Genomic DNA, 16411 nt, shown 5'->3' on the forward strand with positions numbered 1-16411 from the left:
TTGGCTATTGGAAACAATGCTACAGTAAACATAGTGAAGCATATGTCTTTTTGAATTAATGTTTTCATTTTCTTTAGGTAATACCTAGTAGTAGAATTACTAGATTGTATGGTATTTCTATTTATAATTGTTTGAGGAAACACTATACTGTTTATAGTTATTTTACCAATTTAAATTCCCACCAACAATGTATGATCCATATCCTTGTCAAAACTTGTTATTTCTTGTCTTTTTTATTTTAACCATTCCAGTAGGTGTAAGGTGATATCTCATTGTGGTTTTGATGTGCATTTCCCTGATGACTAGTGATGTTGAGCATCTTTTCACATATCTTTTGGGCATCACAATCTTCTTTGGAAAAATGTCTATTCATGTCCTCTGTCCAATATTTTATTTTTAAAGATTTTCTTTATTTATTTTAGAGGCAGAGAACGCATGAATAGGGGGTAGGGGCAGAGGGAGAGGGAGAAGCAGACTCAGCCTCCCTGCTAAGCTGGGAGCCTGATGTGGGGCTTGATTCCAGGACCCTTGGATCATGATGTGAGCCAAAGGTGTTTACCTGAGCCACTTAGGCACCCCACCTCTGTCCATTTTTAATTGGATTGTTTTTTGATGCTGAGTTGTAGAAGTTCTTTATATATTTTGGATATAAACCTCTTATTGGATATATCATTGCAAAAATCTTTTCCTATTTAATAGATCTCCATTTTGTTTGATGGTTTCTTTTGCTATGCTAAGGCTTGTTCTTTTGATGTAGTCCTAGTAGTTTATTTTTGCTTTTGTTTCCCTTGCCTTAGGAGACATACCTGGAAAAATGTTGCTCTGGCCCATGTCAGAGAAATTATTGCTTATGTCCTGTTTTAGGATTTTTGTCATTTCAGATCTCATTTAAGTCTTTTTTTTAAAGATTTTATTTATTTATTTGACAGGCAGAGATCACAAGTAGGCAGAGAGGCAGGCAGAGAGAGAGGAAGGAAAGCAGGCTCCCCACTGAGCAGAGAGCCTGATGCAGGGCTCAATCCCAGGACCCTGGGATCACAACCTGAGCTGAAGGCAGAGGCCCTAACCCACTGAGCCACCCAGGCACCCCTCATTTAAGTCTTTAATCCATTTTGAGTTTATTTTTGTGTATGGTGTTAGAAAGTAGTCCAATTTCATTCTCTTACACATAACTATCCAGTCTTCCCAACACCATTCATTGAAGATAGTGTCTTTTCCCCATAATATATTCCACAATATGTCCATATTACCCAAAGTGATCTGCAGAATACCAACAGCATTTTTCACAGAACAAATAATACTAAAATTTATATGGAACCACAAAAGACCCTGACTGGCCAAAGGAATCTTAAGAAAGAAAAAATAAAACTGGAGGTATCACAATTTCAGATTTCAAGATATACTACAAGTCTTTAATAATCAAAACAGTATGATGGGTGTTAAGGAGGGCACGTATTGCATGGAGCACTGGGTGTGGTGCAAAAAACAATGAATTCTGTTACACTGAAAAGAAATAAAAAAACAAAAAACCAGTATGGTACTAGCACAAAAACAGACACCTAGATCAATGGAATAGAATAGAAAGCCCAGAGATAAACCCATACTTATCTAGTCAGTTAATATATGACATGACAAAGGAGGCATGGTTATTAATGTTTTAAAACAAAAGACAAACCCATTAATCTGATAGGAGGAAAATGTTTTTCTTTAAATATCCTTTTTATTTTTAATTAATTTATTATTATTTAAAAAATTTCCTTTTTAAAGAGTACTAGTGAGGCTTCATATTTGTGTTTCATTTCTATTTCCTCTCTTCTGAATAAACTTTTCATATTCTTTTCTAGTTTCTCAGTGGGGTTTTGTATGTTTTTTCACCATTTGTAGAGGCTCATAATGGGGTAAAAACTCAACCATTTGAAAATGGTAGATCTGTCAAAAGCTTTTGCAGACTCAAATAAAGATCATGATGCATAGTTACAGTTAGTGTTTTTATTGCCTAATGCTATTTTGTCTGTGATTTTGTCATACAATGTGCTTTGAGTAAAGAGTCACATACAGTAACCTTTTCAATAGAAATAATACAGAATATGTTCTCTGGCCACAATGGAGTGAAATTAGAAATCAGTAACGGAAAGAAATTTGGGAAGCCCCTAAATATGGAAATTAAAACAACATACTCCTATAGCACCAATGGGACAAAAAAGAAATCAAAAGAGAAATTTAAAAATACTTGGAGGTAAATGAAAACTCACAGGATGTAGCTAAAGCATGCTTAGAGGGAAATTTATAGCTCTAAATGCCTATGGTAAAAAAGTCAAAGATCAAATCAGTAACCTAACCTTCCACCTTAAGACACTGAGAAAAGAAGAGTGCACTAAATATAAAGTATGCAGATGGAGGGAAATGTGAAAGATTAGAGTGGAAATTAATGAAATAGAGAACAGAAAAACAATGGGGAAAAAAAGTCAATGAAACCAAAAGCTTGTTCTTTGAAAAGAGAACAAAATTGATTAATCTTTAGGTATATTACCCTGGAAAGAAATAGAGAAGATCCAAGTTATCAGAATCAGAAAAGGAAGAGAGCACATCAATACCAATGTGATAGAAATAAGAAAAGATTTAAAAGAAAATTATGAATAATGCTATGCTAATAAAATAGATAACTGAAATGGACAAATTTTTATAAAGAGACAGACTGCCAAAACTGACTCAAGAAGTAGACAATCTGAATAGACCTATAACAAGTAAAGAAATTAAATTAGTAATGAAAAAACAGAAACCTACTGACAAAGAAAAGCTCATGCTCAGATGGCTTCATATCAAACATTTAAATAGGAACACCAGTTTTTCACTTCCCCCCAAAATAGAAGAGGAGTGAACACTTCCCAGCTCATTCACTGAAGTTAGTATGAGCCTAAAAACCAAAACCAAAGACCTCTCATGAAAAGCAAACTCTAGACCAATGTTTTTTTTTTTTTATGAATATGGATGTGAAAATCCTTAACAAAATGCTAGCAAGCCAAATTCAGCTATTTGTAAATAGGATTATATACCATGACCAAATGGGATTTATTCCAGGAATGCAAGTTGGTTCAACATCTGAAAATAAATTTAAAAAGAATAAAGGACAAAACTCCATGATTATCTCAGAATAGATTGAGAAAAAGAATTTGATAAGATCTGATATAATTTCATTATAAAAATAATTTTTAAAAAACCTGGGAGTAGAATAGAACTTCTTCAGCCTGAGAAAGCCATCTGTGAAAAACTGACAGCTAACATACTAATAGTGAAAAATATTGGATGCCTTCCCCACCTAAGATCAGGAACAAAACAGCTATGTTCTTATGTCATATGTCCATTCTACATTGTACTAGAGGTTCTAGCCAAGGCACTTAGGCAAGAAAAAGAAATAAAAAGCATCTGTCCTGGGAAGGAAGAAATAAAACTATCCCTGTCTATTCATATAACAGGACCTTATACATAAAATATTCTAAAAAATCCATTAAAAAGCTATTAGACATGATAAACAAGTTCAGGAAGGTTGCAGAATACAGTATCAATATAAAAAAAATTAATTGTGTTTCTGCTTATTTGCAGTGAGCAATATGAAAATGAAATTGAGAAAATTCATTTATTATAGCATCAAAACTAATTAAATACTAATACATTTAATAAAGGAAGTACAAAACTTGTACTTGAAAACTGTATGGATTTTTGGGCGCCTGGGTGGCTCAGTGGGTTGAGCCGCTGCCTTCGGCTCAGGTCATGATCCCAGGTCCTGGGTTCGAGCCCCACATCGGGCTTTCTGCTCAGCGGGGAGCCTGCTTCCTCCTCTCTCTCTGCCTGCCTCTCTGCCTACTTGTGATTTCTCTCTGTCAAATAAATAAATAAAATCTTAAAAAAAAAAAAAAACTGTATGGATTTTTAAAGGGAACCAAGATGGCCAAAACAGTCCTGAAAAAGAACAACACAGTAACAGGTACACTAGCAGATTTCAAAACTTACTAAGCACCAATAGGTAGATGTAAAGATCGATGAAATAGAATTGAGACCCCAAAATTAATCCCATGTGTCTTTGGTCAACTTATTTATTTATTTATTTATTTATTTTTAAAATTTATTTGACAGATCTCAAGTAGGCAGAGAGGCAGGCAGAGAGAGACAGGAGGAGGAGGCAGGCTCCCTGCTGAGCAGAGAGCCCGATGCGGGACTCGATCCCAGGACCCTGAGATCATGACCTGAGCCGAAGGCAGAGGCTTTAACCACTGAGCCACCCAGGCGCCCCTGATTTTTTTTTTTTAAAGATTTTATTTATTTATTTATTCGACAGACAGAGATCACAAGCAGGCAGAAAGGCAGGCAGAGAGAGAGGGAGAAGCAGGCTCCCCGCTGAGCAGAGAGCCCGATGAGGGGCTCATCCCAGGACCCTGGGATCACAACCTGAGCCAAAGGCAGAGGCTTAACCCACTGAGCCACCCAGGCGCCCCTGGTCAACTGATTTTTGAAAGGGTATCCATACCATTCAATGGAGAAGGAACAGTCTATTCAACATGTGGTGCTGGGACAACTGGGTATCCACCTGCAAAAGAAAGAATTTGGAAACTTAAGTAACACCATATGTAAAACTCAAAATGTATCAAAGATCTAAATATGCCAGCTACAACTATAAATTTCTTAGAAGAAAATATAGTTGTAGATTTTCATGACCATGGATTTGGCAGTGGATTATTAGATGTGACAAAAGTACAAGGAACAACAACAACAAAAATAGATAAATTGGACTTCATCAAAACTGAAGAATTGTGTTGGAAGGACACAATCAAGAAAGTGAAGATGGTCCACAGAACAGGAAAAAATTTTTGCAAATTTTATGTCTAATGTCTAGAATATATAAAGATTTCTTACAGCCTTACAATAAAAATGCAAATAACATAATTAAAAAATGGGCAAAGGATCTTAAAAAGGCATTTCTCCAAAGAAGATATACAAGTAGCCAATAAACAAAAAAATGATGCTTAGCATCGTCAGTCATTAGGGAAATAAGAATCAAAACTACAATGAGATGCAGTTTCACACCTTTCAGATGGTTATGCTAAAGAAGGCTCGACCATACCAAGTTTTGGTGAGGACTTAGAATAATTGGAGCTCTTCTCCATTTCTGATGGAAATGAAAAATGCCTCAGCTACTTTGGAGACCAGTTCAGCGGTTCTTCAAAAAATTAAAGATACAGGCTTACTATATGACCCAGCAATTCCACTTGTAGATATATTCACAGCAGCATTATTCATAACAGCCAAAGAAACAATACAAAGGTTGAAAGATTCACCACAATTCAAAGGGTGAATTCTTTAAAACAGTTTTATTGAAATGTAACTCACATAGCATGCTTTTCATCCTGTTAATATACACAATTCAGCGGTCTCCAATATTTTTATGCATGGGGACAATCGCATCACAGTTAATTTTCCAACATTTTCATCATTTCAAAGAGATGCCCTTTTGTGACCAAGCACATAGATATCCCTCTATCTATCCCAGCCTTCAGTACCTACCTACTGATCGAATTTCTGTCTCTGTTAGATTTGCCCATTATGGAAATTTCATGTAGATGGAATCATATAAGTTTTTTGTAAGTAGCTTCTTTCATTTGCCATGTTTTTGAGATACATCCAGGTGTTGTATATATTAATATTTCATTCCGTTTTATGCTCAAAGAATATTCTACTGTATTTTGTTGATCCATTCATCAGCTGCTGAGATGGTCATTTGGGTTGTTCCACCTTTTGAGTATTATGAATATTGTTGGTATAAACATTTATGTACAAATTTTGTGTGAAAATGCTTCAGTTCTCTTGATAGATGTGTTTACAAGTTTTGGTTGGAAGTATGTTTCAGTTTTGTGTTTTTTTTTAAGATTTTATTTATTTATTTGACAGAGAGAAACACAGCGAGAGAGGGAACCCAAGCAGGGGGAGTGGGAGAGGGAGAAGCAGACTCTCTGCCAAGCAGGGAGCCCGATGCCAGGCTCAATCCCAGGACTCTGGAATCATGACCTGAGCCAAAGGCAGATACTTAACGACTGAGCCACCCAGGTGCCCCATGAGTTCAGTACTTTTGGGTCTATTTATCCTGGGAATGAAATGGCAGGGCCATTAAACCTATATTTAACTTTTTTGTTAAAATTTTTTTGAGTTGTGGTAAAATACACATCAATTTTTTTTACTTTAAATAAATTGAATATTTTTTAAAAAATTAAATAAAATATGCATAACATAAAATTTACCATTGTAATCATTTTACAGTGTACAGTTCAGTGGCGTTAATTATATTATCTTACACCACCATCACCATCATTCATTCACCCATCTCTTCACTTTGCAAAACTGAAACTTTATGAGTTAACCAGTTATTTTGCATTTTCCCCTTATCCCCAGTCCTTAGTAAGATGCTAGGTGCCTTTCACTAAGAAAGAGAATTTTGGGAAAGTATTGGGTTGAGACAAAAATCCAGACACTTCAGCAATTTCAGACTTACTGCCAAATTATAAAATAATGTACGGCTGCCTGGGTGGCTTAGTTGGTTGGGTGACCGACTCTTGATTTTGGGTGAGGTCTTAATCTCAGGGTTCTGAGTCCAAGCCTTGTATTGGGCTCCCTGCTGGGCGTGGAGCCTACTTAATAATAATAGTGATGATGATGATGATGATGATGTAAAGAATTTCCATATATCCCTCTTCCTGATTCACTAATAGTTAACATATTCCCACATTTACTTTATCATTATCGCTGTGTATATACATATTATCTTTTCCTGAACCATGTAACAGTAAATTGCAGTCATAATGCCCTTTTTCCACCAAAGTAATACTTAAATACTTAAGTGTATTTCTTAAGAAGGGTATAATTTTGGGACATCTGGCTGGCTCATTCAGCTAAGCGTCCAACTCTTGATTTTGGCTCAGATTTTGATCTTAGGGTTGTGAGATCAGGCTGTGTGTGGAAGTCCACACTGGGTGTGAAACCTGCTTAAGATTCTCTCTGTTCCTCTGTACCTGTTAACCGCCCCCCACACACGCACGTGCATTCTCTCTCTGAAATAAATAAATACATCTTTTAAATAAAAAGGATGTAATTTTTATAAACACAGTGCTGTTCTGAAAATCAGGAAATTTAACTTCATACAACACTAATACTAATCTCAGCCTTTATTCACATTCTACTGATTGTCCCAATATTATCCTTCATATAAATTTTTCTTTCTGGTTCAAGGTCACAGAATGCATTTAGTTTCCATCCCTCTTCTTTAATTTGGAACGGTCCCTCATCCTGTCTTTGTCTTTCATGACCTTGACGTTTTTGAAGAATATAGACCATTTATTATAGAATGTCTTTTAATCTGTGTTTATCTGTTCAGTCTGTATAATCTGTATTTCCTCTGTTTAGATTCAGGTTATATATTTTGGCAGGAATACTACATAATATTTGTTCTCAGTTTATCACATTATAAGGCACAGATGAGGTTTGACTCATTATTGTTAATTTTGATACTTGATTAAGGTGATGACTACCAGGTTTTTAGTTGTAGAGTTACAGTTTTTCCTGTGATTAAAAGTGGTTTATGGGAGATACTTTGAATTAATGTAAATAACCTCTTTCCCATCAAATTTTACTCCCTGTTTTAAGGGACTATTAATAAATTTTGCTGAGTCAGCTGTTACTCTGGTCATTGCAAAATCATCATTTTCTAACTCTTATTCCTTATTAGTTGACATACTACTGTAAATAAAGCTTTCCCTCCCTTCCTTTTCTTCTCGCTCTCATTTTATTCGATATATTATAATTTATTTCTATCATTATTATTGTTTGAAGTTCAGATTGTTTCTTTACATGTCTTTCAAATACAGGGTATGAATCTGCCATTTTTTTTCACAGTAGGAAGAAAGTCATGCCTTCAGGTACTCTTAACTCTTCAAAGTTCTTCTCATTTTATACTGTCAGTAATCCTTTGAGGTACATTGTACAGCTAATTCTCATTTGAAAAGATTTGGTTCACAGGTTTGGCTAGGAAATTAATATTCTTTTCATATACAGCATCTGTACAACCGAAGTTGGAGATCTGCTTTCCTTCCTACCTATGAAGATTTTTCCAGTAGAAAAAATATTCTTGTCATTTTTTTTTTAATATTTTATGTATTTATTTGACAGAGAGAGATCACAAGCAGGCAGAGAGGCAGGCAGAGAGAGAGAGGAAGAAGCAGGCTCTCTGCTGAGCAGAGAGCCTGATGCGGGGCTCGATCCCAGGACCCCGAGATCATGACCTGAGCCGAAGGCAGCGGCTTAACCCACTGAGCCACCCAGGCGCCCTCTTGTCATTTTTTTAATAAGGCTTTCTTAGAGCCTAGTTTTAATTCTTGTCTGTCTCTCTCTCACCTTTCCATCCAGTCTCTCTGTTTCTTTTCTGTTCCTTTAATTCTGTAGCGTAAGTATAGTAAACTCTTAACAGGCAGCAGATAGAACCATATAGCATTTTTATATTTATAAAACTCTACTCAGATATTATGTATGGTTTGTCAGGAGAGTGTACCTGTTAAAATCATTTGCATACAAAGTACACTGAGTTTTTGACTGTGCTTTAACACAATCCATATTGAAGCTGAATGAGTCATTAAGTTATTTTTGTCTTACTTAAGGAACTTCATTCTCAGATTTTCTTGATACACTTAACCATTGATTTTTTTTTCCCTTATAGCAATAGTTTTAAACGGGTTGGTTTAGCTTATTTTTGGCACAGATTGCTCTTACTCTTGGGGATGTGGTTTGCTTACTCACTCCATCAGTATAAAAATGATGTCACTTTGGTGGCCTGGGTATAACACCAAAATAGCATCATCTGCAGAGCAGACACGCTAGGAAGCTATTAGTGATGATGGCGTGATGCAAGAAGTGACCTGTGTGGGAAGGGCATCATAGAACTGTAACTGCTGCCCTGAGGGTTCGATGGAGACTTCCGCTGTCTTTCAGCCTAACATTCAGCTTGCAAGAATAGGCTGCTTCTATAACAGTGTTGCCTGGTTACCTTAATAGACACGGGAAGGTTTCAGTTTGTTGTTTGAAAATCAAAGTATTCAGTGGAAGCAACCTTCAGGGGTTGGTGCTTCAGTAAACAGTTTAGTTATGAGAAATATGTTTTCGTACTAAAATGGTTTGTCAGTAAAATCCTGCTTTATTAACTGAGAAAGTCATTGTCACCTTCATATCTAAAGTTTCTCATAATTTCTCAGTTTCATTGGCTTAATTTGATTATTTTGAGCTTTATGTATAAGACATTCTGAGGACACGAGTGTTAGTTTCACATTTTTGCAGCCTAAATAACTTGGAGGCAAGAATTAACTCTGATCTAAAATGTTTGAGCGAACCATTTTTATAATGAGAGGCTTTGTTTCTGAGCACCCCACCCTCAGCATAGTGGCTTTCTCCCCAGGTTTCCTTTGTTCTTTTCTCTAAGTAAGCCTACCTGCCCATCCCATATCCACATGGGACATAGCTTCTTACCAAGTCTAGTTTCCTGCTTAATTCAGGAATCTTCTCCTGGAGCATTCTGGTGTGAGCCAGTAACAGATGCTCTCTATCTTTCATGACAGACTGCCCTGTCTATCCATCACTAGAAAGTTCATGCTTGTGTGTTCTAGATCAGCAGACCTGTTTCATCCAGGTGCCCACTCTTACCTCTAACCCTTCTCCATTTATCTGATTTTTGCCATCACTTGGTCTTCTTTTCCTTGCCTGTTTTCCTTCTCTTCTTAAGTAGGTTGGGTGTTGTTTTTTTAAGTACATGCTAAACGCTAGGCACTATGATAGGCGCTTATACTTACTAAATGTTTGTTATGTCCCATATACTATTAGCTAATTTTACATCCAATAATCCTTTTGGGAGACGCTGCAGGGAGGGAGAGAGAGAAAGCGAGATCGAGTGAGTGTGAGGGCACAAGGGGAGGGATGGGGGAGAGGGAGAGAGAGAATCCCAAGCAGGCTCCATGCCTAGGGCAGGCCTGGATCCCACAACCCTGATATCATGACCTAAGCTGCAATCAGGAGTTGGATGCCTAGCTGACTGAGCCACCCAGGCGCCCCCATACGGTGATTATTAAATGAGTTCATTTAGTATACTCACTACAAAACTTCATGGTAGAGGATATTATCCTATTTTTACAAAGTAGGGATTTCTATAAAAACTTGTGGGGTTTAGTGAAGATCACGTAGAGACTATGTAGCAGGGCCAGCAGTTAAACCTAGGTCTGTCTGACTTCATCCCTGCTCCTTTAGCTGTGCTACTTTGCCTCTCAGACAAGAGGTGAAACAATTAATGGAATCCACTTTGTCTGCAGAGCTCCTACGCTTCCTTGAGGCATTCTCTGAACCTTCTTGGGTGTGGTGCTGTTACTGCTGCCTCTTTCTTTTTTTTCTTTTCTTTTTTTTTTTTTTTAAAGATTTTATTTGTTTGACAGATGGAGATCATAAGTAGGCAGAGAGGCAGGCAGAGAGAGAGGAGGAAGCAGGCTTCTGCTGAGCAGACAGCCTGATGTGGGGCTCGATCCCAGGACCCTGGGATCATGACCCGAGCCGAAGGCAGAGGCTTAACCCACTGAGCCACCCAGGCGCCCCTGCCTCTTTCTTTTTATGTTCTTAAAAATACATTTATGATGGGGCGCCTGGGTGGCTCAGTGGGTTAAGCCGCTGCCTTTGGCTCAGGTCATGATCCCAGGTCCTGGGTTCGAGCCCCGCGTCGGGCTTTCTGCTCAGCGGGGAGCCTGCTTCCTCCTCTCTCTCTGCCTGCCTCTCTGCTTACTTGTGATTTCTCTCTGTCAAATAAATAAATAAAATCTTTAAAAAAAAATACATTTATGATTCTTATGGATAATGTAATATATTTTTTTAAGATTTTATTTATTTACAGACGATTTATTTATTTGAGAAAGAGAACATGCATGCACACACGCACCGGGAGGGGCAGAGGGAGAGAATCTTCAAGCAGATTCTCTGGTGAGCATGGAGTCCAATTCAGGGCTTGATCCCACCACTCATGAGATCATGACCTGATCCAAAACCAAGAGTTGGACCCTTAGGCAATTGAGCCACCAAGGCACCCCAAGATTTTATCTTTAAGTCATCTCTACACCCCACATGGGCCTTGAACTTACTACTCCAAGATCAAGAGTCACACGCTCTACTGACTGAGCCAGGCAGGCACCCCTGTTTTTCTAATGTTTATGAAACTGTACAGTTATTTTATTTTTCCTCATGTGTATTTAGACTCTTAATTTTTTTTTTTTAAAGATTTTATTTGTCTAGGGGCGCCTGGGTGGCTCAGTGGGTTAAGCCGCTGCCTTCGGCTCAGGTCATGATCCCAGGTCCTGGGTTCGAGCCCCACATCGGGCTTTCTGCTCAGCAGGGAGCCTGCTTCCTCCTCTCTCTCTGCCTGCCTCTCTGCCTACTTGTGATTTCTCTCTGTCAAATAAATAAATAAAATCTTAAAAAAAAAAAGATTTTATTTGTCTATTTGACAGAGATCACAAGCAGGCAGAAAGTCAGGCAGAGAGAGAGGAGGAAGCAGGCCCCCCGCTGCGCAGAGAGCCGGACACGGGGCTTGATCCCAGGACCCTGAGACCATGACCAGAGCCGAAGGCAGAGGTTTTAACCCACTGAGCCACCCAGGCACCCCTTAGACTCTTTAATTTTTAAATTTTTTTATTATTAACGTATAATTATTATTTGTTTCAGGGGTACTGGTATTCATCAGTCTTTTTTTTTTTTAAGATTTTATTTATTTATTTGACAGACAGAGATCACAGGTAGGCAGAGAGGCAGGCAGAGAGAGAGGGAGGGAAGCAGGCTCCCTGCTGAGCAGAGAGCCCAATGCAGAGCTTGATCCCAGGACCCTGGGATCACAACATGAGCTGAAGGCAGAGGCTTTAACCCACTGAGTCACCCAGGCGCCCTGGTATTCATCAGTCTTACCCAACACCCAGTACTCACCACAACACGTACCCTCCCCAGTGCCCATCACCCAGCCACCCAGTCTTTCCCACCACCCTCCTCTGCAGCAATTCTCAGTTTGTTTCCTAAGATTAACTCTCAAACTTGCAGAAAAATTGCAAGTCCAGTAATAGAGAACTTTGTTTTCTTGTGAACTATTTTAGAATAAGTTGCTAACATAGTGCACCATTACTTTTGAATACTTCATTGTGTATTTTCTATAAAGATATTTTCCTACATAACTTCAGTGTGATCATCAAAATCAGGACATTAACATCAGTGTATACTACCATTTGATCCTCAGACTTCACTCAGATTTCACTATTTCTCCCAATCATGTCTGTTACTGGTAAAGGAGCCAGTTCAGAACCACGTATTGCATTTTAGTTACATCACATCTCTTTAGTCTTCTTCAATCTGGAATAATTCCTAGTCATTACTCGATTTTATGATTTTTTTTTTGTTTTTGAACAAAATTTTTTTTGTTTTTGAAAATTATAGGATAGGTATTTTGTAGAATCTTTCTGAATTTGGATTTGTCTGATATTTTCTCATAATTAGATTTAAGTTAACACCTTTGGCAAGAACTTACTGCATCCTGTCAGGTGCTATGCCATTTTGATTTGTCGTACTACTAATGATGTTAACTTTGATCACTTGGTTAAGATAGTGTCTGTCATGTTTCTTCACTGTAAGGTTACTCTTTCCTTTGAAATGAGTAAGTATTTTCTAGGATGGCACTTGGAGACTATGTAAATATTCTGTCACCAAACTTTCAGTTTGTTTATATTGGTTACGAAATCACAGATTCCTTGTTTATTCAGTGGATCATAGTCTGTTACTGTAATTGTTCACCTTGATGTTCAAATTTTCCTGATTTGAAGAACAGCAATAACAACAACAAACTGTTTTCCTGATTTGGCCAAATAAGAGCCCCTTTAAGCTGGTTTCTCTGTTCTTTTGACTTCTTTTATTTTTGAATACTTCCTTCTTATCTGGCAGAATAAAATAATCCAGGCTCATCTTGTACTTTCTGTACTCTAGCTCCAGGATCAGCTATACTGTATTTACTTATCTGATACATCTTCCTGTTTGTTCAGTGTGTGTGTGTGTGTGTGTGTGTGTGTGTGTGTATCACTTATACAAAGTATTGGTAGCCTAGTTAGCTAATCACAAGAATTGGTTGTTAATTTAGTGTCAGTATGTTTTATCACATAGTAATTAGAAACTAGAGTGATTCTTCATGCCGGAGACTGGTGATATTTGGGAGTAACAGTATAAATATATTTGAGGAAAACGGATGTTGTGGAGCTTTTTAAGTATTTAAGGTGCAAATGCCCAACTCTGTACATGGTGACAAAGTTTTCAAAATCATGGAGTTATTTATGCAGCTGAGTGGGGAAACGAGCTCTAGGCTGAGTGGGTGTCAAGAGTGTTCCGTATCAGCTCTTCCACTAAGTTATCTGTGTTTTAGACATATCACTTAATCCTTATGGTCCTGTAAAATAGGGGATTGGCAAATAAAGGCAGGTGGAGAGAAATGGGTGATTATTGAGCGTACTTCCAGAAGCCGTTGTGATTTCAAATCAGTGGTTTCATTTATAAATAGAAAATCCTAGAAAATCTGAACTTGAAGGGAGTATCTAAAGATACCTGTTTTTCACATTTATGTATATAGTTATCCTGTAATGAAACCATATATATACTTTATCTGTGACCATCTACCTTTCTTACTATTTTAGATTATGGCAACAATTGCTAATAATCATATTAAGCTTGTAGTGTATCAAGCTTTGTTGTTTTTTGTTTTTCTGTTTTACATTTATATCCCTATTTGAGCCTCATGATAACCCTGTAAGTTAGCTGAGACAGCTATGACTGTTCTTTCTTTATAGATGAGGAAGTGAGGCTTTGAGAGAAGTGACTTTTGACTCTTGACTGATTTACACATATCATGAGTCACAGCTGAAATTTGAAGCTGGTTTTATATATATATATATAATGCTTTATATATATATGCATATATACTCTATATTATGGAAATTGCAGATTTACTGTAATTTCCAGTTTTGAGTGTACATTTGACAATTTTTTATGCTGTGCAATCTTTTCATGGATTTTTCTCCTCTCACTTTTTGTCTTTGTCTGACCCAGGATTTTTGGTGTTTTTTGCTCTAGTATTTTAAAGCAAATCGCTGACATCATGTTATTTAAGTCATAAATACTTCAGTATATATTTATAACTGATCATTTAAAAAATATAGCCATGATGCAATTATTAACAGTACTTTATATCAATTCATACCAGTTCATATTAAAATTTCCTTAATTGGATTAATCATATCTTTTTATAGTTGATTTCTTTTGGTTTAACATCCAAAAAGACCTATGTATTGCATTTGGATAGTCTCTTAAATTTCTTTTAATCTGTAACAGTGCCCCCTTTTGTTCTTATTTTTTCTTTAAATGCCATAAATGTATTGAAGAACCTGGATCATTGGATCTTTTTTTTTTTTTAAGATTTTATTTACTTATTTGACAGACGGAGATCACAAGTAGGCAGAGAAGCAGGCAGAGAGAAAGGAGGAAGCAGGCTCCCCGCTGAGCAGAGAGCTCTATGTGGGGCTAGATGCCAGGACCCTGGGATCATGACCTGAGCTGAAGGCAGAGGCTTTAACCCACTGAGCCACCCAGGCGCCCCTGATCATTGGTCTTAAATTTTTTTTTTTTTTAAGATTTATTTATTTATTTACTTGACAGAGAGCACAAGTAGGCAGAGAGGTGGGGGGGGGGAGAAGCAGGCTCCCTGCTGAGCAGAGAGCCCAATGCGGGGCTCGATCCCGGGATTCTGGGATCATGACCTGAGCCGAAGGCAGAGGCTTTAACCCACTGAGCCACTCAGGCGTCCCTGGATCATTGGTCTTAAAGAATGTTCTCTACTCTGGATTTGTTTGAGCTTTCTTTTGGTGTAATATCAATGTTGACAGCGGGAAATGCCCTACTTACTGGTTTCTTTGTCCTTTTGATCTGGACTCCATTAATCCTTGATACCATCCTTGCTTTCTGGGGCAAGGTGTCCCAGGCTCTTACATATTTTGCCCCAGTCCTGAAACTAGCCATTTCTGTAAAGAGTCTTTGAACCCAGATTTTAAAACTTCAAGTCCCATTCACTTTTCTTTATACCAGCGTCTTTGAAACTGAGCATAGTGATCCATTGGTGGGTAATGCAACCAGTTTTGTAGGCCATGATTAGTATTTTTTAAAGGATTTTATTTTTAAATAATGTTTATACACAATGTGGGGCTTGAATTTAACAATCCTGAGATCCAGACTAGTCTGTGTACCAAGCCAACTAGGCACTCCATCATGATGAATATTTTTTGAAAATCAAAATAAAAATATCCGAGTATATCACAGGATGTAAGGGTAAGTAATATTTTATTAAACTTTCTATATATATATTTGTATGTGAATACTATGTTGAAGTATAATGGATATTTCTTCCAGTGGATCTAAAAAGTTTAAAAGTCAGAGTTCCATGCTATATTATCATGTACTATACAACCTCATTTCTTTAAAGTATTTTCAGTTCCTGTTACTGCATTATGCAAATAGCTAATTTCAGTAGCATTGGACTAGGTATAGCAATAGATAACTGATAATTTGTTAAAAATACTAGAAGAGCTAACGTTGAAAAAGATTGACAGTACTAAAGTGTTGACAAGGATGTGGCACAATTGGAACACTGTATATCACTGGTGGAACTGTAAATTAGTTAAGTTAGTACAACTGCTTTGGAAAACTGTTTGCTACTTGGTGGTGTCTTCTTAAGCTGAACATATGCATCTGTGATGCAGCAATTCCAGTCGTAAGTTTATATCCAACAGAAGCCACATTCAAGCTACCATAGTCATGCTAGCATTATTAATAGATAAAAACTAGGAAAAAAACCACACAAATATCTACCAACAAAGGATTGTGGTGGTTTCACAAATGGAATACTATATGGTAATGAAAATGAATTAACCATTGCTGTATGCCATACTATGGATGACTCTTACAAACTTAATATTAAGCTAGAAAGGCCAGACACTCTGATTTTACCAAGTATAGAAACAGGCAAAATAAATCTATGTGTTATAAGTCAAGATAGTGGCTATTTTTGATGGTGGTGGAATAATTAGTGGGAGGAGGGATCAAGAAGGGTTTCTTGGGTGTTGGTCATGTTCTGTTTCTTCATCTGGGTGTGTGTATGTCATTGTATGTGTGTATTTATTTTGTGAAAATTCATTAAGCTGTACACTTAAGCTTTTTGCATTTTTCTATATAAATATTCAAAATTTTAAAAATTTATAAATTTTTGTTTTGTTTTTAG

At 37.1% G+C, this 16411-nt stretch overlaps 1 protein-coding gene across 2 annotated transcripts in view; it reads left to right on the forward strand.

The window, feature by feature from the left end:
* The window catches only part of INTS4 (integrator complex subunit 4), a 122031-nt gene that overhangs the window by 32474 nt on the left and 73146 nt on the right, over window positions 1-16411 (forward strand). The window lies entirely within an intron of this gene.

This window comes from Lutra lutra, chromosome 10 (assembly GCF_902655055.1).
Source record: "Lutra lutra chromosome 10, mLutLut1.2, whole genome shotgun sequence".
Classification (NCBI taxonomy): Eukaryota; Metazoa; Chordata; class Mammalia; order Carnivora; family Mustelidae; genus Lutra; species Lutra lutra.